The following is a 23,360-nucleotide window of genomic DNA, read 5'->3' on the forward strand; positions in this document are numbered from 1 at the left end:
CAATAATTTAACAATGGCTAGTTATGCATACTTCTGAGAGATAAAATAGAGGGTTGGGATTATCCCAGTAATATTTGAGATTTCACATTGCCTTTTTAGGACTGAACCACCTACGTCCTTTGAGGCATCCCAGGATTATACTTGGCCAAGGAGTCAAAGCCAAGTCTTGAGAAAAGGAGCAAGAAAAAAGTGGAAGAAGAATGATTTTGGGGGAATAATTTTTCTCATGGTGGATTCTTAATCAGGTTTTCTACTTATGCAGTGTTCTAGTCAGGTAATTTGACACCACAGTTACACATTTGGCACAGATGGCACACAGGTGTAGGGTCCTATATGAGCTGTCATTCTCCTTTTCTGGGATAATGGCACTGTCCAAGAGGGAGCTGGAGGAGATTAAACCATGGCTAAAGACTGGGAAAAGGGTACTGGCTTTCTCAGTGGTCACAGCAACATTGAACTGCATGGGGAAGGACATGGACAATAAAAAAGAAGCTGACCATCTGGAAAGCTTTTGATTCTAGACTCCAGTCTGTGGATGAACTGAAGTGGTAGAGGAAGACTGAGGCTCCAGACATTCTACTCTAGCAGTAACAGGAGCAGAAAATGAGAGGTAAAGTGTTTGATGATAACTCTGCAGTCTCCAAGGAATCATCAGGAAGTACACAAATGACAATTTTGGAGACTACAAATTCAGTGACTGACTTTTGACTATTTTCCTGTGGAATGAAAGGAAAGACTGGGCATCTTCAATTTCCCATTGACACTTCTAAACATGAGAATATCTATACCCTTTGGCTACACCTTCTTGCATCCTCACAGGACTATACACATCAAGATACTTATAAAGCCAAGATCTGCACCCTCTGGAGTAGGAAATCTCCGGGTGAATTGTAATCCTTTTGCTAGCCTGACCTATGACTATATACTGTTAATAAATAATGGCTACCTTGCAAGTAGGGGGTTTGTGGGACTCAAAGACCTCACATTTCAACAATGGCTGGAAGTTGATACTTGTCTGTTTTCCTGGCATTCTACGGGCATCATGGCAAGCCTTGGCCAGGTGCTGGCTAAGGAGACTCTCATCTGGGCTCTCGGGAGAATATCCCATTTTGTGGTGGTAGAGGAGCCAGGGGTGATCCCTGGGCATCCAACACAGAATCCTGGAATGCTAAGCTCCAGATTACACAGGCGGAGGCAACAGAATAACAAACTTGAGATGGGAAGAAACAGCTGAGCTTCATCCTCCCCCATCCTCAGCCAAAAACTCCTCTCCATCCCAGCCAGAGACTTCCAACAGGCAGCATTGGTCAGGATTCCCAAGCTGCCGCTTTTGTGAATGATACCATCAAGAAGGCAAGGAAACCAGCTGACCTAAAAGCCCAAAATCCACGTCCAGCTGTCACTGAACACAGGCCTCACTGGCAATGCCAACATGATGGGCCTAGCTAATCTCCATGCAATGGGCATTGCTCCCCTAAAAGTAGAGCCAAAGACCAAATGAAACCCACACCACTGGTCTGAGATGAGCAATGTTGCACCATAGATGCAACAGGCAAGGAGACTGAGCTGAAACACCACATGCCTACACTGAAGGCCAATATTGGTGCTGTGAAAAGATAACAGTTTAAGCAAGAGTCAAAGAAAAAAGTCCAATGACATGGCATCCCATACTTTGATCCCCAAATCTCAATTGCCTCTTCCCAGCACTGGAGACAAACTTACATTTCTTGGAAGGTGTACATTTGAGAGGATTTCTCAAAGATTTTAGACAAAGGTTCAACTGGAGAAGCTGCAGGCAGAGATGTCACAGGCCACTCAAAAACAATTATTCATATGCTTCAACTGGGATAGACCTCATTGCTCCCAAGAAAGAGCTAAAGAGACACCCTAGAAGTTGAGTGGTGGGACGCTCTACATCATACCCAATGGGTTTGAACTTACAGGAAAATCACAAGAAATTTTGGAATCACAAATCTTTAACATCCAGCCTGGTTCAATCCTCTAGTCAACAGTGACACCAGTAAATCTGGGGGTTTACCTTACCCAAGGAGGAACAGAAGAAACTCGAGAGGCAATGTGGAGGGAAGCATAGAAGGAGCTATGAGAGAAAATCAGGCTGGGCCTGATGCCTCTTCCAGAACCCAAAGTGAGAATTTCTAATTTGATGTGAGGATTAGGAACTGAAACAATTTAGAGCACTCCACAAAGGTGGAAGACAATGTCAGAGCTCAGACAGCGAAGAGAGAGCTCACAAACAGGCCAACACTGCCTGAAAATGTAAATAACAGAAAGGTCAAGATTAAAAGCTTAAAGGTAAGTTTCATGGTGGGGTGGTACACATTGTCATCTAGAGTTTGAAATCTGAACAACCCAGCCATGAAGCTTAAGATTGAGACCAATGCTGAGCAGCTATACTTGAGAGGAGTGGTGGTCCTGCACAAGGATGTCAATGTGGCAGTACTGGAAAGGGGTCCCAAGGCCAAGAAAAATTTTAGTGTCTCATGCTGCATCAGATCTAGTAGGATGAACAGACATGTAACAAGGGAAGTGAGGAGAAATTTGATGAAGCTGTGAAGAAAAATGTGTACCAGTCTGGAGGATATAGCCCAAGACTAGAGTTTTGGAGAGATGAAGTTGAAAAAGTGCCCCTACAGAGAACATGTGTTGTGAGAATTTTAAATAGCATAGTGCCAAATACAACTGGGACCATGGCACTCATGCAATCTGGGTTGGAATCCACTGCGACAGACTACCACGAGCCCTGGCCTCCCCCATTATACTTCACAACCCATTCCAACTTATGTCATCTCAGACCTGTGCCAAGCAGATTCTGGGACATTGGGAGAAAACTTTGTGTCCACTCATAGACAACTCAGTACTTTAATCATATGTACATAAGGAGAATGAAGAGTTATTTTTAAAGAAAAAATCCTGTATGTGGAAAAGATTAAAATCCCATAAATCCCTGAATTAATGAGGACAGATGGTCAGCACAATGAATGGAATGGTAAATCAGGGCTATCTGACCTATCAGCCCATCTTGAACACCAACCTAACCTGAACCTTTCATGTGCCATCCCCTTCCCCTCCCCCCACCTCCCTCCTCACCCTCTGAGACCAGCTAGAGAGGAAATGGACAACACCAAGAGGGAGTTCCCTTGGGAGTCAAGCCCTAGGGGATTATAAAGGGTGGCAAGGAAGGGCCTTGGGTGAAGGACCTTAACAAGTCTCCAGGATACTGTTAATTTTGCTAATAAACTTAAATGTGCCATTTAATGGGGAATTCCTGAAAGCTCACCTTGTTCTTTCATTTCTTAGTTGGGCTTTGAACTATGAGGAGAGCTGTGATGTATACATGGTGAACAACGGTGAGGACACCAGGTGTTCTTATTGGTCAGTGTTCACTAAAAAAACTGACTTGTCCAAAATTCACAAATACCTAGGAGTTTACAGATTATTTTACAGTGGCTACCCAGAGTCAGGTGTAAGAGTGCAAAGGGTCTGTGCACTGGGAGTCTGAAGGATCTGATTGAAGGCCTGGAATCTGAATAGTGTCCCGTGAGTATCAGGAGGCGGAAAGATCTGCATCAGAAGGCTGGACTCTGTGCTGAAATCCAGGACTTCTTTGAAAAGAACAAAACGAAGGTGCCAAGGCAAGAAACTGAAAGGGATTCTTTAAAAGGGCTCCAATGAGCCACCTAACCCTACTGTCTGTGCAAGTTCAAACTTTTGCCAGTCCAGGGTCACAATCTTAAAATCATTAGACTATTATCACTTAACACTGGGCATGCTTCACACTGATGGACAATTATGATCACCTGACTGTGGATGAGTTAGGATTTTTGATCCCAGTTGGACTTCCTGGCCTCACATCCAGAGTCCCAATGTAATAGAGGGGTGGGTACACCAGCAACCACAGAGCCTTAGTACCTTAAGTAAACTGTGTGGTTGCTCCTGGCTTTAAGATTTTCATAACAATGAATGATCTGATACTGTCTGTATGAATCTAGACCCCTGATCACTGACCAGACCCCAAGCAGGAAGCTTGGGGGACATTTGACTTCCCAGCCACTCAGTATTACTAAACTTGTCTAATTTTACTGTATCGTCTTTGCTGAACCTTTAACATATGCAATTGGGACTCCTCGGCCAGGTCCCCAATAGCAATCTCCTTCTGTTTCCCTTCTGAAAGGGCTTACACCTCAGTGGTTGCCATGGAGAAGTTAGATTTTCTTACCCACAATGCCATCACCAATAGGATTCAACCCAAATGCTGCCCTTGGGTTGCCAGATGTGTCAAGAAGCAGTGCTGGAATGAGAATAGCTTTAAGTGTCACTGTAGGTCAGAATCTCATTAGAGACAACTGTTGCTGATTGCAGCTAATCCTTGGGAGTTTACAGATTATTTTTCAGAGAAATTCTGCAATGACTTTGAACTTTCATAGGAGGTGCTCTGGCACCAAGTGAGTCCATAACAATACAGTTTATGATGAACACAGCAGGCACTGAGAGCACATCCATATGAATGCTATTCAGTGGAAAACACTGATCGAATTATACTACATGGCTGGGAAGACATGGCTTGTGCCAAAGCGCATGAGGCCCTCTAAGGCTGGTGTATCCAGCACACCACCAGGGACCCAGAGACTACTCACTGGCAGCTGGAGTGAGGAAAGCAGCAGCAGGACCTTGACAATAAAGAGTAACCTGCCAAATTTATTGAAGAAAAAGTGCAAAAAGGTCTGGAAAGGAGCAGGAGGTCCCTGTCTTTATGGAATTCAGCAGACAAAAGAATGAAGAGAAAGTCGCATTTCACATAAATCAAGAAAAACCTATTTAGGCAGGACCCACATCATCCAAATCCAGTTCTTCCAGGCCAAGTACACTGAAGATGCTTGGGAGAATGGCATCAGTGAAACCAATTTCCCAGAGCTCAGCCCAATCTCAAAAGAAAAGGAAATCCACACTTGTGGAAATCATGGAGATTGAAGAGGAAAAGAACTTCTCATAGAGACTCTTTGCTACAGCCTGAAATCACCAAAAATTACAACAAAAATCTTGCAGAGAAGTACTATAAAAAAAAAAAAAAAACAGTGCACTTAAGGAGGTCATTGACAAATACACAGCTATTGTCAAGATGATCGACCCTGGAGACCAGCTGAAGCTTGACCAGAATCATTTAGGAAGTCATTGCAGGACAGTGAAAAAAGTCAGTTATTTCAAATGGGGGTTACAGAGAAAATGAAGGGACCCCTGGAATCCAGTGAAAGACTACTATAGTCACTGAAATGGGACCTTTTCAAAGGATGCAGAGTTGAAGAAATCAAGAGGTTTTATCAACACATTTCTAAATTTGCCCAAGTTAGAAAATTTGTTAATGCCTTAAAAAATCCTAAAACATCACATTGGCATTTGCCATACTAGGATACACTGTTGGGGTGGTTTGTAACATACAGTTCAATATTGTTGTATACGTTTTAGGCTAAATTTGTAGAAAATTCTAGTCATCTCCTAAAGTATGCAGTTTGACCTTACTAGTATTGTATAAGTTCGACCTCATTGTTAGATACAGATGCCTGGCATTAGCTGGTACCTCTTTTCTTAGTAAATTAGATTCTGCCTCTTAGAAGCTGAAGTCTAAGTTTTAATTGGGCCATTTCATATAATTTTAGGATTTAGAGTTAGGAGTAGAAAAAATAGTTTCAGGGTGTTCGCTCATGTAAAATTTGTATGGAAACTTTGCACATTGGTAGAAATAAGCCTGTAGTGTGTTTAGCCACAATGAGTATATGAAGATCTGCAAGAACAGTTGGGTTAGACAATGAACTAATAATTTTAATAGGCTGAATGTCCTCTGGCAACATGGTATGCTGCCAGTCTGTGAAAGGAAGAGCAGCCGTTCCCTAGACAACTCCTAATATTCTGACGAAATTGAAAATCCAGTATAACTTTTTCCCCTCCACCTTGTGTTTCTGTTAAGCCCTCCATGTAGACGTGGATCAGAAGCTCGAGTTCTAACTGGTCATTTTACATCCAGAGCCACCTGCGAGAAGTGGCTGCTCATGAAGCAATTCTTGTGCTTTTCTCATCTAACTCTGGACTGAAGTGCCATGCAACCACCCAACTCAACTCAGGAGCTATTCCCACTAAAATTCCCAATAATGACTACCCAAAACTTTGGTTTTGACTTTGTTCAACATTGTGGAGCCATGTGTTCTATACATAGTACCAATTTTTCAATAGCCATAGTTACTGAACAGATCTTAGATGGTTTCATTCTCAGTCTCCACAGGCTTCAGAGTGAGCTTGTTTTCTTGAAGCCAGGAGCAAATGTTAAAACTGGCCAATTCCCTGTGTCTCAGAGCTCTAGGTTTTTGCGACATTAGCCCCAGACTCATTTTAGGATTTACTTTGGGATGAAATGGGTCAGTGACACTCCCACTATGAGCCCCTCAAACCCATGCCCCACAATGCCCAGATGTGCCCACAACTCAGATACCACCTTGCACAGGCAGTAAAGATTCAGCCCAATAACATCAGATCTCTGCAGATGGGCAATAATGAGTCAGAGTGTTACTTAACTGTTATAAACAGTTCATATTGGTAAGCATCAAACAGGCTGTTTGAACATTCTTTTGGGATTCTTCTTCGAGAGTTTAGCTGTGGGGAATGAGCAGAGAGGCTCAGTTTAGGTCAGTACAGAACCAAGGGAGCAGCCAGATGCAGAGTAGGATTCACCTTATCCACAGGTTTCCTTCCCTGTCCCACCTGCATTTTCACTTGCATGTACTACAGAATGACTTGTTTAGAGACAGCTTCACTCATCAAACCTCTATCACCTCTGTCAATTCCCCTTCCTCCAGACTGCCCTCCCTTTCCTTTAAGGAAAAGCTGGAAAGAGCATGACAACTAGCACCTGAACACAAACTATGCATTTTACTTGGTTTTTAAAGGGAGTCAAGACCTCATTCCACTTATGATACTTGTTCTAGTTAACCAGACACTACAGCAGCTGAAAGATTTTGAACATGAAAGGCAACATTTGACACTGATCATGTAAAAAACCTGACTACACTAACAACCTGACTACCCGCAGCTGCCTAGAATGCCTGAGAAAACCAGGTTGCCTGGATACCTGCTGTGTGTAATGTTAATAAGCACGATGATCATATAGGTGTGAGAGCATGAAGTATAAAGGCTCAGCTCAGCAGAAACTGTCTTGGGATTTTGACAGGATCTTGGAGACAGCTTCGCTTAAGTCTTGGTTTCTTAAGCACCCTTTCCATCACCCAAGGGGGTCAGGAAAGAAAGCTCAGTTTGAAATAGGTAATGGCAGAGTAGGGGAGACCTATACCAAGGGCCACCACAGGGGGAGGGTGAAAATGGCACTTAAAGCTGTTTCAGAAAGTTGTTCAAGTTGTCCCTTTAGGTGATGTTTAACTCATGTGCTCCACTGCCAAGATTTGACCATTCAACGAAAGCACCAAGTTGCTCAAACTGCTCTTCCCCCTTTTTGTGCATTGAGATAGAAGCTAAAGGCCCCAACCTCACAAAGAGGCAGCCTGGCTTCAAAGCCAGTACTCAGCCAGTTTCCAGCAGCACCTGAGTCCTCACAGCTGCTCTGGGTCAGCACCAGGTGTGGTTGGTAACTTGCGTAGAGTCGGGGAATGGTTCCAGAAATACAACACGGTGGGGCAGCAGCTACAGGAATGTCCCTGGACTATAGAAAACCAGCAACTCTTCACCAACATCAAGGGTCTGCTCAGGGCTGCTGCTGCCCAGGCTGAAATGTGAGCCACATCCTCACCACCTCTTCCCACCAACTGTCCAGAGCCAACTGGTGAACAGAGCACTGAGTCCCCTTCCCAACAAGGGAAGAGCATGGCACTGAGGAGTCGAGCAGTCGCTTATCCCTTTTTATGCTGCCAAAAGGGGTGAGAAAGCTTTCTCTGATGTGCTTATTGGTATAGACAACTTGGCTCCCTCTGCTACCTCCCACTCTTCAGACCTTGGGGCTTGCTAGCCTCCAAAGCCCACTAAAGATTTCCTATGGAAACCCAAGCCTCTCACAACTCGGCCTCCTGGCCTTGGCCTTCAAAGCCCCTACCCACCCTTAACTCAAAGTTGCTTTCTTTTTCCGATTCAGAAAAAGATTTGTAGGGGGAAAGTGTTTTAAAAATGTGTTAGTACACACTTGACGTACATAATAATCACATTCATCCCAGGGAATCCACACATGTATGTAATCTATCTTAAATTCCTGCTCCTTTGCCAACTTTCCTCCTCTCCAAACTTGCAAGTTCTCCATTTCCAATTTTTTCCTTCAATTCCTTTCTTCAAGTTCCCTTTCTTCCTACCCCTCTTCCCCATCTCTTCTTCCCTTTCCATTTGAAATTCTGACTTCTCTGTTTTGCTCCGTATTTACCCCATGGGTTGAAAAGGACACTATTATCAAAAAATCAACCAATAACATAGTGCTGCTACAGGGAGAAAAGTTCTTCTCTTTGCTTGGCTAGACTGTTTCTAAAGCTACTGAAATCCTACAACAGCTCAAGAGACAGTGAGAAAAAGCCCCTAAGGAACTCCCAGCTTTGAAGCAGCAAAGCACATTTGCAAGCCAGCCACAAGGGAGGAAGGGAGGAAGGGAGGAAGGGAGGAAGGGAGGAAGGGAGGAAGGGAGGAAGGGAGGAAGGGAGGAAGGGAGGAAGGGAGGAAGGGAGGAAGGGAGGAAGGGAGGAAGGGAGGAAGGGAGGAAGGGAGGAAGGGAGGAAGGGAGGAAGGGAGGAGGGAAGAAAAAACAGAACTGGCCAACTGGGTCCTTTTATCCTGTCCCTCAGTGTTCTTCTCACTGCCCATTGGCTGGCCTTCTTGCATCAAATCCACCCCACACCAACACCCATCACCTGGGCCCAGGGAGCAAGTTTTGATGCCAGGTGCAGTTAGTAAGTGGCGTGACCACTAGCTCTCAATTTATGCCCATCACCCCAGGATGACTATTAATGGATCCAGCTTCCACTCCCAGGTGTCCCATTTTGAAAAATGGCCCTCAACATACAGGAATATATTTGTCCTCTAGTATTTAACTCAAGAAGTTGTGCAGACAGTCTCAAATTCCCTGCCAGTGAGAGAGGCAATCAGAGCCCGTGGTTGGAATTTCTCCAGCTCAGGTAAATATATAAATGAAATCTATCTTTGAGGAAATCATGGAGATTGAAGAGAAAAAGAAAAGAACATCTCAAACAGACTGTTGGCTACAGCCTGAAATCATTATGAAAATTAGAACCAAAAATTCCATCAGAAAAAGGGTGTGGTTAAGGAGGTGATTGACACATACACAGCCATTGTCAATATGATTGATTCAGGAGACCAGCTGAAACATTGCCAGAATCTTTTAGAGACAGTAATTCCAGGATGGGAAAAATCAATTGGTTTTAAACTGAGGTTACCGAGGAAATGAAGGGACCCTGGAATCCATCAATAAAAAGAAAACAGCCATTTATGGTTGAACTGACAGACAAAAACACATCAGACAATTTATCAGTATTAGAGAGCACTCAAATCTCTTTTGGAAATTTTGGATAATTATAACTCTTTTGTAGTTTTTATGCTTGTTTCATTCAATAGATAGAATCATCTTTCTTTGTAAAATAGGTCAGCTAACAGATGTGTTGCAATAAAATACAATAAGAATCAGAAGAAATAAAACCTTTTTCACCTGTGGAAGCAAAGCCATTCATTAAGGTGCACTGTACGCTGATGGTTTGGAATTTCCAGCTCTACCAGCAACTTCCTCATTGCTGATTTCAGAGCCATATTTATGGTATATTTGTATACTATTGTTTTGATAACCACATGTAACTGTTGCTGCTAATGGGACAGGCTGTTAAAGGTAATTTTAACCATGTCTAGAAGGTCAGCATGGTAGCAGTTAGCAGAGAATACACTGCAAGAAAAAAAAAATTCAGGTGATTGAACTAAACCCTGGCTGCTAACAAGGTGGTAAATCTTATGTATGATCCCCACTGTAATCCTTCCCCAGGACAGTGGACAATGTGCTGTCAGGTTCCTTGCTTACTGTCTTCATAGAGGGTTCAATATCCTGTATGTGGGTGGGTTGAATTCTGGTCAGGGTGTTGCACCAATGGGCAGTAGAGTCTGCTTCCATTGGGGGAGAGGCAGATAAAGGATGCTTAGGTTCTTGAAAGCTCAAACCAGTTGTTTGGGGACTCTTTGTGCTCAGGCATGGTGTCTATGGTCCCCGTAGAGCTGTTAATTTTGTGGGTACATGCATCAGAATGTTTCTCTATTTCCTGTGACATTACATGCATGTTGTCTGCTCCCACTTAAGAGTGATGCTAGACCATTTCAGATATTTCCTTGGAGGTTCTTTCAAGTTTCAGGGGGTAAAGATCTCTATGAGTGGGTGGACTCTTGTCCCCAGTACAATGTAGCTGGTGGCAAATCAGAATCAAAAGCAAGATTCAGAAAGTTTAGAATGTATGTAACCAAATTTAAATATATTTGAGGAGAGCGCTGACCTTGTATTCCTCCTTAATTTTGTTTAGCTAGCCGATTTTTTAATTTGAGTGGGCTCATTTATTGCTTGACCTTGAGATTATAAGGGATTCCTGTAACATGTTGTATAATCCAGTTAAGAAAAATCTGAAGATGCTTGCTCATCTAAGCAGGACTGTTATTGGTTTACATGTTCTGTGGCACTCCAAATATAGCAAAGAAGATACACAGAGGTATGTCAATTTTGTTCACCTGAACGACAGGTGAGAAAGTTTCTGTAGTGACTGGAGTATACTGAAGTCTGTCAAAATAGACTCTATGGCTAGTATTCTTTAGCCATTAGTTCTATGACCTCTCAGATTGCCACTCTACTATGGCATAGGCCTAGGAATGAGATGTCAGGAAGGACATGACAGAACACCTGAGGCAAATCACATTAATAAACTGCACTAGGCTCAGAAACAGAGAAGCATTCCCACAAGCCTTGGTGTCTGGTGTTTTCAAGCCTGACTTTTTTTCTGGCTGTCACCTTTGTACCTCCTACAGCCGCGGTCTTCTGGGGGCCACAATTTCACAATAGCTAGTTTTGCATACTTCCTTAAGGGATAAAACAGAGAGTTGGGATGATCAATAACACATTTATAATTTCACATTTACACATTAGGGATGAGCCATCTTCACCCTCTTGAGGCATACCAGGATTATACTTCGGGCCAAGATTCTCCCTAGCATTAGATCATCTATGTTCTCCAGGATTATACCTCAGCCTCTTTACCATTGGACCATCTATGCCCTCCTGAGACATCCCAGGGTTATACCTCAGGCCAAGGTCCTCCTTAGTATTAGATCATCTATGTCCTCCTGAAACATCCCAGGATTACATCTCAGGCTAAGGTCCTCCCTAGTGTTAGACCATCTATGTCTCCTAAGACATCCCAGGATTATACCTCAGCCTCTTTACCATTGGACCATCTATGCCTTCCTGAGACATCCCAGGGTTACACCTCAGGCCAAGGTCCTCCTTAGTATTAGATCATCTGTGTCCTCCTGAGACATCCCAGGATTACATCTCAGGCTAAGGTCCTCCCTAGTGTTAGACCATCTATGTCTCCTGAGACATCCCAACATTATACCTCAGGCCAAGTTCCTCCTTAGCATTGGACAATCTATGTCCTCCTGAGGCAAACCAGGGTTATACTTGCCCAATGAGTAATAAACCCAAGTCTTCATGAACTGGTCATGCAGTCTTTCCCTTCTCAGAACCTACTGCTGACTTGTGATGCTCTCAAAGTGGTGATCTCTCTGGGTTCCAATGCCTAAAACAGGCAGAACTGTGAAGATGCAGACTTCTTGATTCTATGCCAGATATGCCTTTGTGAAAACCCCTATCTCCAAATGATCAAGGAAAATTACCAGAAGGAATGCAAGATCTGTGCCAGGCCATTCACAGTGTTTCACTGTTGTTCTGAGGTCTGCATGTGCTTCAAGAAGATCTAAGTGTGCCTAACCTGCAGTAAACTCAAGAATTTCTGTCAATTATGCCTCTTAGACCTAGAATATGGCTTTCCCATTCAGGTTTCAGATTCAGGACTGTCTTTTAAAGATGACATTCCCATGTTATATGTCAACAAAGAGTACTACACACAGAATATGGAAGGGAAATTTCTAACTCTGATGGAATAAGTCCAGTTGGCACGCTGGGAAAAGCCACATTTACTAGTGACATGCTGCTTAAGCTGGCCCAGACTGTATCCTACTCCAAAAGGAATCACCCCACATTTGCTCATTCTGGCTGAAAGGAGAGTGTAAGAGAGAAGAGGAGTGTCCATAAATACATGAAAAACTTACAGACCAAGACAGCTCCCTTGCTGATCAGAACATTAAATACTGGTATTGTGGAATGAGGGACCCTGAGGCAGATAAGCTTCTAAAAGCAGGCTTCAGCAAAGCTCTGTTTAAACCCACCCAAGGATAAGACATTTACCACATTGTATGTTATAGGTCTGGGTAGTGCCATCACTGAGACATACCTCAGAAATCACTTCTACCACTTGGGAGTGATCTGAACAATCACTGTTGTACAGAGGCAGCAGTGTACTTTCATCTAGTTGGCCACAAGGCAGGCTGCAGAAATGGCTGCTGAGGAGACCTTTAATTAGCCAATTGTCAATGGCCACAGACTCAGCATGAAGTGGGCAAGATCCCAGGCAGCCAAGGGGAGAGAAAGAGAGAAGGATGGAATCACAGATTCAGGGTCAAGCTTGAGACTTTTCTAGGCTGCCAGGAGCTCCTATTCTTCCTCCTCCTCCTTATCCCCCTCTTCCTCCTCTGGGAGCAGAAAAGGAAGCCTTTGCCAACTACTTCAACCGGCCCCCCAGCAGTCCTCCAGCAGCGATGAACATTGCCCCATCCCTACCCCCAGGTTTTGGACCCCACATTATTCCTTCCAAGAGGACCACCCCTGCCTCCTTTCGTGAGGGCTCCAGAACCAATTCAGAGGATGGGAGCTCATGGTGCAAAACACAGCAGCTGCTAGCACATTATCACCACTCTGGAGCTCTGTGGAATGAGAAGCACTTTAAAATCCCAGCACATGAGTATTGGAATATATACAATTTTTTATTTAAAGAAAAAAAAACTAATACAGAATTTCAAAAAAAGTAAACAGTAAGAAATAACTAGTTAATAGATTACAAATTGTTATTTTAGAAATATTTGATCAAATTACAAAATTAAGCAAATAAAGTAGACATTCAAACATTGGGACTGTAAACAGTTCTGTTCAATGATCCAACAAAAACTTAGTAATATGGTCATCTGTCTTACACACCTAAACATTCTTGCAGTTGTGTCCTTTAGAGCACTTTCTTTTCCTTTCTTTTTTTACAATAACATTTACACATTTTGGGTTTTATTACTTCCAAAATTCTTATTACTTTTTTGTTGGAAGACATTAAAATCAAATGTGACCAAACAAAGTGGTCAGTCAAAACAAAGGATAGACATAGTACATGATGTAAAATCAGAATACAAAGTAATCAACAATGATTACCATAATGCCTCTTGCTACCTTAAAAAGAGTTGCCTATATCATCAGGTATAATAAAATTGAACAAAAGAGTACAGAGCAAAACCAATAGAACCTAAACATTGGAGACATTACTGAACTTCAAAAGAAGATAATAGTCTAACCAGAACGGGTGTCATAGTGAATCTTATTGCGTTCAAAATAGTTGCCTATACACTCAAAATTGATAATATCAAACAGAACAGAATAGAGTAAAATCCATCAAAACAAGATGGTGAGAGCAATACGGGGCTTTAAATTGAGTTAATAGGAAATAAAAAAAATTACTATAATATATCCTGCTAAGTTTTAAAAATGTTTCCCTTAATTAAGAAAATAAAATAGTTTTAAAAAAGGAGGAGATTGAGATAAATGAGGATATAACAACATAACAATACAGGTTAGACAGAATAATTTAAGGAACATAGTATTTCACCACAAGAGAACCCAACTTAATAATAGTTACCATAGTGTCTCTTTCCTTGAAATATTTGAGTATAACTTCGTATATTATAGCATCCCACATATCAAGACAGTGTAAAACCATTCAAGAGGATGAAAGTATTACAAGGTACTTAGAACCAGCTAACAGAAAATGAGCAATGTTTTCTATATTATCTCTTTGCCTATAAAAATTTGTTTATAGTATCACATATAATAAAATCCAATAAGATACAACAGGATAAAAGCAATGGAAACAGAAGAACAACATTGATGGGACTTCAAAACAAGCTGATATTAAATCAGGACTAGCTATTACGATGTCCACTTTTCTTCAAAATAGCTGTTCATATCATCACAGGCAATTATATCAAACAGCTGAGAATAAAACCATTCCAATTAATGGGTGAAAATTCATAAGGCTTCAAAGCCATATAATGGGGAATAATGAATACCACACACTTTTATGTATTTTTATCACTTCTTACACTAGGGAAACTATTAGGTATTCATACATGTGAGTTTGATTTATTTCACTTCTGAGTATGGTCTCAAGCTGTGCCCATTTATTTATAAATATCTCAATGTGATAATTCTTTAGACCTTTATAGCTTTGCATAAAATATGGTATAAAAATAAAACAACTTTTTTATCCATTCCTCAGTTGATGGACACTTAGGTTGTTTCCAGGATCTCACGATTACAAATTGTGCTGCTATAAACATGGGTACACATATATCACGGTGGTATGAAGTTTTCAGTTTTTCTGGGAATATTCCTACACGTGGAATAGTTGGAACAAATGGGACTTCCAATCCCAGGTTTTGAGAAATCTCTAGACTGACCTCCAAAATGACTGCACCAGTCTACACTACAACCAACAGTGCAGGAGAGTTCCTTTTTCCCCACAGCATCCCCAGCATTTGTTGTTGGTGGTTTTCTTGATCCTGGCCATTCTTTCAGGAGTAACATGGAAGCTCTGTGTGGTTTTAATTTGCATTTCTCTAGTGACTAATGATGATGAACATTTTTTATGTATTTATTTGCCACTTATGTTTCTTCATCTGAGAAGTGTCTATTCATCTCAAATGCCCATTTTTGGATTGGAGTTTTGAATTTTGGGGGTCTGAGTTTTTTAATTCTTTATATGTTTTAGACAAAAGTCCCTTGTCTGAGGGGGAGTTAACTGAGATCATTTTCCAGTTTGTGGGTTTTGGTTTCACTATGCTGGACATTATTTTTGACATGTAGAAACTTTTTAATAAGAGGTGGTGCCAGTTATTGATTCTGGGAAGTATTTGCCATGTGGTTTGAGTCCTGTTAATGAATTCCCTATCTACCTACCCCTATGTCTTCAAGTTATTTACCTAATTTGTCTTCCAATAAATTTGTCTTCCAATGAATCTTGCCTGTGGTAAGTGCCCAGTGTACTCTGCCCCACGCCCAGACTGTTCGGGACCCTCCAGGCTTCTGGGTGCAATGAAGTGGCTAAGTGAGTCTGAGGCACCTACATCCACCTCCCCATTCCAGCTTCACTCGGAGAACTGTGGAGTTTCCAGCAAGCAGGCAGGGGCAAAGTGTCCTTGGAGCCCAGCTTATCTGGGACAATGGAGTTCTAAACAGGCAGAAGAGGCCCACTGGTTCCAGAGGCAATGGCCTGGGGGAACTGGTTGCCAGAGTCCCAGGAGCTGTGAACATAGAAGTGGATTTCCAACAGACCCTGATGAAGCTTTCAAATAACACTTGAAACACAGAAATATAGGAAAATGACAAAACGAAAGACCAAATTACAACCTCAAACCTCCTGCCCATCTGAAGAAACCCTAGGAGCAAATTATATAGAAGAAAATATATGCTGTACATCTCAAATATTGGATGTAATAGCTACTGAAATAAACATGTAACTCCAGGAAGCTTTAAAGGAATTCAAACTTGAAATAATCTCCCAGGTAAAAGAAGAAATGATAAATGAAAGAGATTCTGAATATATCTAAAGAAAGCACATTTTAAAAATTGGAGGAACTAAACAAAAAGATAGGATCCCTAGATGAGCAATGTAAGAAACAAACAGAATACATAAATCAGATGCACAGAGATATACAGGAAATAAAAAACTCCACTGAAAGCTGTAAAAACCGCCTCAATGAAAGTGAAGATAGAATTTCAGACCTTGAAGACAGGATTGAAGCTAATGAACAGGAAAGGAAAGATCTTTTTAAAAATAACAAGGAATCAGGAAATAACAATTCAACAACTGCAAGATGATGCAAAGAAAAACAACATAATATTGATACGGATTAATGGAAAAGAATGGGACAACATAAAGGCTGTCAAAAGGATATTTAGAGAAGTAATAGCTGAAAATTTCCCAAGCATGAGATCAGAAACTGACATCAGGTTCAGTGCAGCCTATAGAACTCCAAATAGTCATGACCAAAATAAAGCTACACCCAGGTATATAATAAAAATCATCCCAGAAATCCAACAGAAGAATAGATTATTGAAAGCTGTCAGAGAGAAAAGACAGATCACTTATAAAGGAAAACCTATCAGAATCACAGCAGACGTCTCAGCACAAACAATAAAGTCAAGAAGAGCATGGAGTGAAGTATTCCAGATCCTAAAGCAAAATGATTTCCAACCCAGACTGATATACCTTGCAAAACTATCATTCAAAATTGATGGTGAAATATACGATACTTCCATAACAAAGAACAGCTGAAGAACTTCATGAACACCAAGCCAACCTTGCAAAAATATTGAGAGATAGTTTAGATACAGAAAAGAAAAAAAAAACACTAAGCAAAGCAGATAATTAAAAAGAACAGAAAGGTAAAGATGCAACAGGAAAGAGATAATATGTCAACAATAAACCAGCATATAACAGTTATAACCATTAATGTAAATGGTCTCAATGCACCAATCAAAAGAAACAGACTAGCAGAATGGATCAAGAAACAAAATCCAATCATATACTGTGTACAGGAAACCAATCTAACCCAGAAGGATACTCACAGACTGAAAGTCAAAGGATGGAAAACAATACTGCACGAAACAGGAACCCAAAAAAAAGCAGGAGTAGCCATTCTGTTTGCAGACAACGTGAACTTTAAACCAAAAATGATCATAAAGGACAAAGAAGGTCACTACATACTCATTAGTGGAAAATACCACGAGGAAGAGATAACTATCTTAAATATACATGCACCAAATCCCTTAGCACCCAGTTACATAAAACAACTATTAACAGAAATGAAAACTCAAATTATCAGTAACAGAATTGTAATAGGAGACCTTAAAATACCATTGACACCAAGGAACAGATCAACCAGACAGAAAATGAGCAAAGAAATAACAGAACTGAATCACACCTATAAACAAATGGACTTGATAGATATATACAGAATGTTCCACTCAACAACATGAGAATACACATTCTTCTCAACAGTACATGGGTCATTCTCTAAAATAGACCATATATTAGCTTAGAGAACATATTTAAACAACTGCCAAAGAGTTGAAATCATTCCTTACATGTTATCATATCATAGCGATTTGAAATTGAAATTAATGACAAAAGATACTGCAAAAATCACACAAACACATGGAAACTGAATAACACACTATTACCGAATCAGTGGGTCACAGAGGAAATTAAATAAGAAATTAAACAATACTTACAAGAAAATGAAAATACAGATACAACTTACTGGAATCTGTGGGATGCAATGAAAGCCATCCTCAGAGGAAAATGTATTGCACTGAGTTCCCACATTAGGAAAACAGAACGAATACAAATAAATAACCTGATGCTACACCTCAAACAGCTGGAAAAAGAAGAGCAAGTCAAGCCCAAAGCCAAAAGAAGGGAGGAAATTATAAAAATCACAGCAGAAATCAATGCAATAGAGACTAAGAAAACAATCCAAAGAATCAACGAATCAGAGTTGGTTCTTTGAAAGAATAGATAAAATCGATAAGCCCCTAGCCAACCTTATTAAAAAAGGAAAGAAAAAGCTCAAATTCATGCTATAAAATGAAAAACGTGAAATCACTACAGACTCTACAGAAATACAGAAGATCATCAACACCTATTTCAAAAAACTCTACTCTCACAGGTTTGATAACACGGAAGAAATAGACAGATTTCTAGACACATATGAAGTACCAAAGCTAGATCAAGAGGATGTAAAACTGTTGAAAACCTCAATTTCTATTACAGAAATTGAAAATATAGTTAAGTCCTTACCTACAAAGACGAGCCCAAGCCCAGAAGGATTCACGACAGAATTCTACAAGAAATACTCAGAAGACCTAATGCCGACATTCCTCAAACCATTCAGTGAAATTGAAAGGGAAGCAATCCTTCGAAAGTCATTCCTGGAAGCAAATATTACTCTAGAACCAAAAACTGAGAAAGACCCAACTAAAAAAGAGACCTATAGACCAATCTCCTTAATGAACACAGAGGCAAAAATCCTCAATAAAATATTGGCAAATAGGATGCAGCAAATCATCAAGAAGATTATGCACCATAACCAAGTGGGATTCACCCCAGGAATGCAGGGATGGTTCAACATACATAAATCAATAAATGTAATCCACCATTATCAATAAAGCCAAAAGTAAGAAAAACATGATCATTTCTATAGATGCAGAAAAAGCCTTCGAAAAGGTCCAACATTCATTTATGATAAGAACTTTACAGAAAATTGGAATAGATGGTCCTTACCTCAATATAATAAAGGCAATTTATGACAAACCAACAGCCAGCATCATACTAAATGGCCAAAAATTCAAGGCCTTTACTTTAAAATCAGGCACAAGATAAGAATGTTCCTTATCACTGCTCCTATTTATTATAGCACTGGAAATACTATCCAGAGCAATTAGACAAGAGAGAGAAATCAAAGGAGTAAAGATAGAAAAAGAAGAAGTTAAATTATCATTGTTTGCAGATGACATGACACTCTACATAGAAGACCCCCTTAAATGCCATTGAAAGACTCTTAGATATAATGAATAAATTCAGAAATGTAGCTGGATACAAAAACAATACTCAGAAATCAATAGAATTCCAATACACTACCAACAAAATCACAGAGAGGGAAATAAGAGAAACCACACTCTTCACACTAGCAAGCAAAAAAATGAAATATTAAGGAATTTCTCTTCTGAAAGAAGTGAAAGACCTATACAGGGAAAATTATAATACACTGAAAACAGAAATTGAAGATGATCTCAGAAAATGGAAAGACATCTCTTACTCATGGATAGGAATAACAAACATTGTGAAAATTGGCATTTTCCCAAAACTGTTATACACATTCAATGCAATCCCAATAAAAATACCATCAACATGCTTTATAAATCTAGAGAAATCACTCCTAAAATTCATCTGGAACCAGAAGAGACCTAGAATAGCAAAGCCAATTCTAAGCAGCAAAGGCAAGGCAGGAAGCACCACAATCCCTGACCTTAAGTTTTACTGCAAAGCAACAGTAGTAAAATTAACATGGTACTGGAATCAAAACAGAGCAAAAGATCAATGGAATACATTAGAAGATAAACCACAACTACAAACACACTCAAACACCTTGTCTTTGATAAAGGAACCAAGCAGGTTCACTGGAAGAATGACAGTCTCTTTAATAAATGGTGTTGGAAAAAATGGCTCTCCATTTGCCAAAAACTAAAGCTAGATGCATGCCTATCACCATGTACTCAATTAAAATCTAAATGGATCAAAGATCTGAATATTAAAACAGAAACACTAAATCTATTGGAAGACAATTTGGGTAGAAACCTTGAAGACATAGGGGTAGGTAGAGAATTCATGAACAAGACTCAAACCACACGGGAAATACTTCCCAAAGTCAATAACTGGGACCACTTCTTATTAAAAAGTTTCTGCATATCAAAAGAAATCTCCAGCATAGTGAAAAGAAAACCACAAACTGGGAAAAGATTTTAGGGAACTCCCCCTCAGACAAGGGACTTTTGTCTAATACATAAAGAATTTTAAAAACTCAGACCCCCAAAATTCCAAGATCCAATCCAAAAATGGGCATCTGAGATGAATACACACTTCTCAGATGAAGAAATACAAATGTCAAATAAATACATGAAAAAATGTTCATCATCTTTGGTCATTAGAGAAATTCAAATTAAAACCACAATGAGGTTCCATCTCACTCCTGAAAGAATGGCCAGGATCATGAAAACCAACAGCAACTAATACTGGAGAGGTTTGGGGGAAGAAGTAACTCTCCTACACTGTTGGTGGGAGTGTAGAAAGGTACAACCTTTGTGGAGATCGGTCTGGAGATTTCTCAAAAAGCTGGGATTGGAAGTTGCATTTGTTCCAGCTGTTCCACTTCTAGGCATATCCCTAGAATAAATAAAAGCATCATACCACAGTGATATATGTGCACCTATGTTTATAGCAGCACAATTTGTATTTGCCCGATCTTGGAAACAACCCAAGTGTCCATCAGCGGAGGAATGGATAAAAAAGTTGTGGTATTTCTATACAATTGAGTATTACTCAGCTATGAAGAAGGATCTCATTGAGATATTTATCAATAAATGGGCACAGCTTGAGACCATACTCATAAATGAAATAAATCAATCTCGCATGTGTGAATACTGAATAGTTTCCCTAATGTAAGTAATAATTCAAATATATAAAAGTATGTGGTAATCATGATTCCCCATTATGTGGCCATGAAGGCTTATAAAGTTTTCACTTATTAAATGGAATGGCTTCGTTCTGCACTGCTTGATATTATTGCCTGTGATGAAATGAACAGCTATTTTGAAGAAAATAAGTCATCATAATAGCTAGTGCTGATTTACTATCATCTTGTTTTGAAGCCCCACCAAACTATGGCTCTTCTGTCTCCATTGTTTTTATCATGATGTATCTTGCTGGATTTTATTATATGTGATAGTATAAACAAAAATTGTTATAGGCAAATAGATAATGTAGAAAACATTGTTCGTTTTCTGTTAGCTGGTTCTAAATACCCTACAATGCTTTCATCAACTTGAATGGTTTTACACTGACTTGATATGTTTGAAGCTATAGTATATGAAGTTATATTCAAATATTTCAAGGAAAAAGACACTATGGTAACTACTATTATGTCGGGTTATTTGGTGGTGAAGACTAGGTTGCTGAAGCTGTTGTGGTTTGACCTATAGTGTTATGTTGTTATGTCCTCTTTTATCTCAATCTCTCCCTTATTCATTAAAAATTAGTTATTTTTATGATTTTTTAATTAAGGGAAAAATAAAAAAAAATAGCAGGATATATTATAGTAATATGTTGATTTCCTTTTAACTTGATTTGAAGTCCTGTATTATTCCCCCTATCTTGTTTTAACTGATTAGACACTGTTCCATTCTGTATGATAGTATCAAGTTTGAAGGTATAGGAAAGTACTTTGAAGGCAATGAGATTCACTATGATGCCCATTCTGGTTCGACCATTATCTTCTTTGGCAGTCCTGTAATGTTTACAAGGTTTAGGTATTATTGGTCTTGTTCTCTACTGTTTTGTTCAACTTTATAATACCTAATGAGATAGACAATTATTTTAAGGAAGTAAGAGGCATTATGGTAACCAATGTTGATAACCTTGTAGTCTGTTTTTACATCATGTGCTATGTCTATCCTTGGTTTTGACTGACAGCTTTGTTCTCCCATGTTGGACTTTATTCCCTTCCCAAAAAAAGTAATAAAAACTAAAGAGTAATAAAACCCAAAATGTGTAAATTTTGTTGTAAAAATAGAGAGGGAAAAAAGTGCTCTAAAGGATAGAACTGCAAATGTGTTTAGGGGTGTTAAATAGCTGACCATATTAATGTTTTTGGTTGGATCATTGAACACAACTGTTTGCAGTCTCATTGTTTGAATGTCAACTTGGTATGCTTTGATCCTGTGACTTGAGCAACTATCTCTAAGATGATAATGTGTAATCTACTAACTGGTGATTTCTTACAGATTTTTTTTGTAGTTCTGTATTACTTGTACTCTTACACCACTTTTTTTGTTTGTTTGTTTTTTCCCTTTTTCCTTTTAAATAAAATTTAAAAAAAAATAAGAGTTCATACCAGTTATTCATTCTGGGAAGTATTTCCCGTGTTGTTTGAGTCCTGTTCATGAATTCTCTACTTACCCCTATGTCTTCAAAGTTTCTACCCAATTTTTCTTCCAATAGATTTAGTGTTTCAGTTTTAATATTAAGATCTCTGATCCAATTAGATTTTAATTTAATACATGGAGATAGGGATGGGTCTAGTTTAAGTTTTCGTCATATGGAAAGCCACTTTTACCAACACCATTTATTAATGAGACTGTCCTTTTTCCAGTGAACCTGTTTGGCCACTTTATCAAAGATAAGGTGATTGAGTGTGTTTGTAGTAGTGGCTTTATCTTCTAATGTATTCCATTGATCTTTGGCTCTGTTTTGATTCCAGTTCCAAGTTGATATTAATACGTTTGCTTTGTAGTATAACTTAAAGTCAGGGATTGTGAGGACTCCTGCCTTACCTTTGCTGCTTAGAACTGTGTTTGCAATTCTAGGTCTCTTCTCACTCCAGATGAATTTTAGCACTGATTTCTCGACATTAATGAGGTATGTTGATGCTATATTTATTGGGATTGCATTGGATCTGTATAAGAGTTTTGGGAGAATGGCCATTTTCATAACATTTATTCTTACTACCCATGAGCAAGGGATGTATTTCCATTTTCTGAGATCATCTTCAATTTCTGTTTACAGTGTATTATAATTTCCCCTGTATAGGTCTTCACTTCTTTCGGAAGACTAATTCCTTAATTTTTTTTTTTTTTTTTTTTTTTTTTTTTTTTGCTTACTAGTGTGAAGAGTGTGGTTTCTCTTATTTCCCTCTCTGTGATTTTGTTGTTAGTGTATAGGAATGCTATTGATTTCTGAGTATTGATTTTGTATCCAGGTACATTAACTGAATTTATTTATTATATCTAAGAGTCTTTCAATGGAGTTTAGGGGTGTTTTATGTAGAGTATCATGTCATCTGCAAACAATGATAATTTAACTTCTTCTTTTTCTATCTTTACCCCTTTTATTTCTCTCTCTTGTCTAATTGCTCTGGATAGTATTTCCAGTACTATATTAAATTGAGCAGTATTAAGGGACATTCTTACCTTGTGCTTGATTTTAAAGTAAAGGCCTTCAATTTTTGGCCATTTAGTATGATGTTGGCTGTTGGTTTGTCATAAATTGCCTTTATTATATTGAGGTAAGGATCATCTATTGCAATTTTTTCTGTAAAGTTCTTACCATAAATGA

General features: G+C 39.4%; 3 pseudogenes; all 3 read left to right on the forward strand.

Annotated features, from left to right (window-relative positions):
- The first annotated feature begins 362 nt into the window (after positions 1–362).
- Positions 363–2,867, forward strand: LOC100718357 (U4/U6 small nuclear ribonucleoprotein Prp3-like; annotated as a pseudogene).
- A 1,558-nt stretch (positions 2,868–4,425) lies between these two features.
- Positions 4,426–5,011, forward strand: LOC100718074 (DNA/RNA-binding protein KIN17-like; annotated as a pseudogene).
- Positions 5,012–11,754: 6,743 nt separating this feature from the next.
- On the forward strand, positions 11,755–13,051 carry LOC100717791 (pre-mRNA-splicing factor RBM22-like; annotated as a pseudogene).
- Positions 13,052–23,360: the final 10,309 nt, after the last annotated feature.

This window comes from Cavia porcellus, unplaced genomic scaffold (assembly GCF_034190915.1).
Source record: "Cavia porcellus strain 051 isolate PalLab524CR breed Dunkin Hartley unplaced genomic scaffold, mCavPor4.1 scaffold_33, whole genome shotgun sequence".
NCBI classification, from domain to species: Eukaryota; Metazoa; Chordata; class Mammalia; order Rodentia; family Caviidae; genus Cavia; species Cavia porcellus.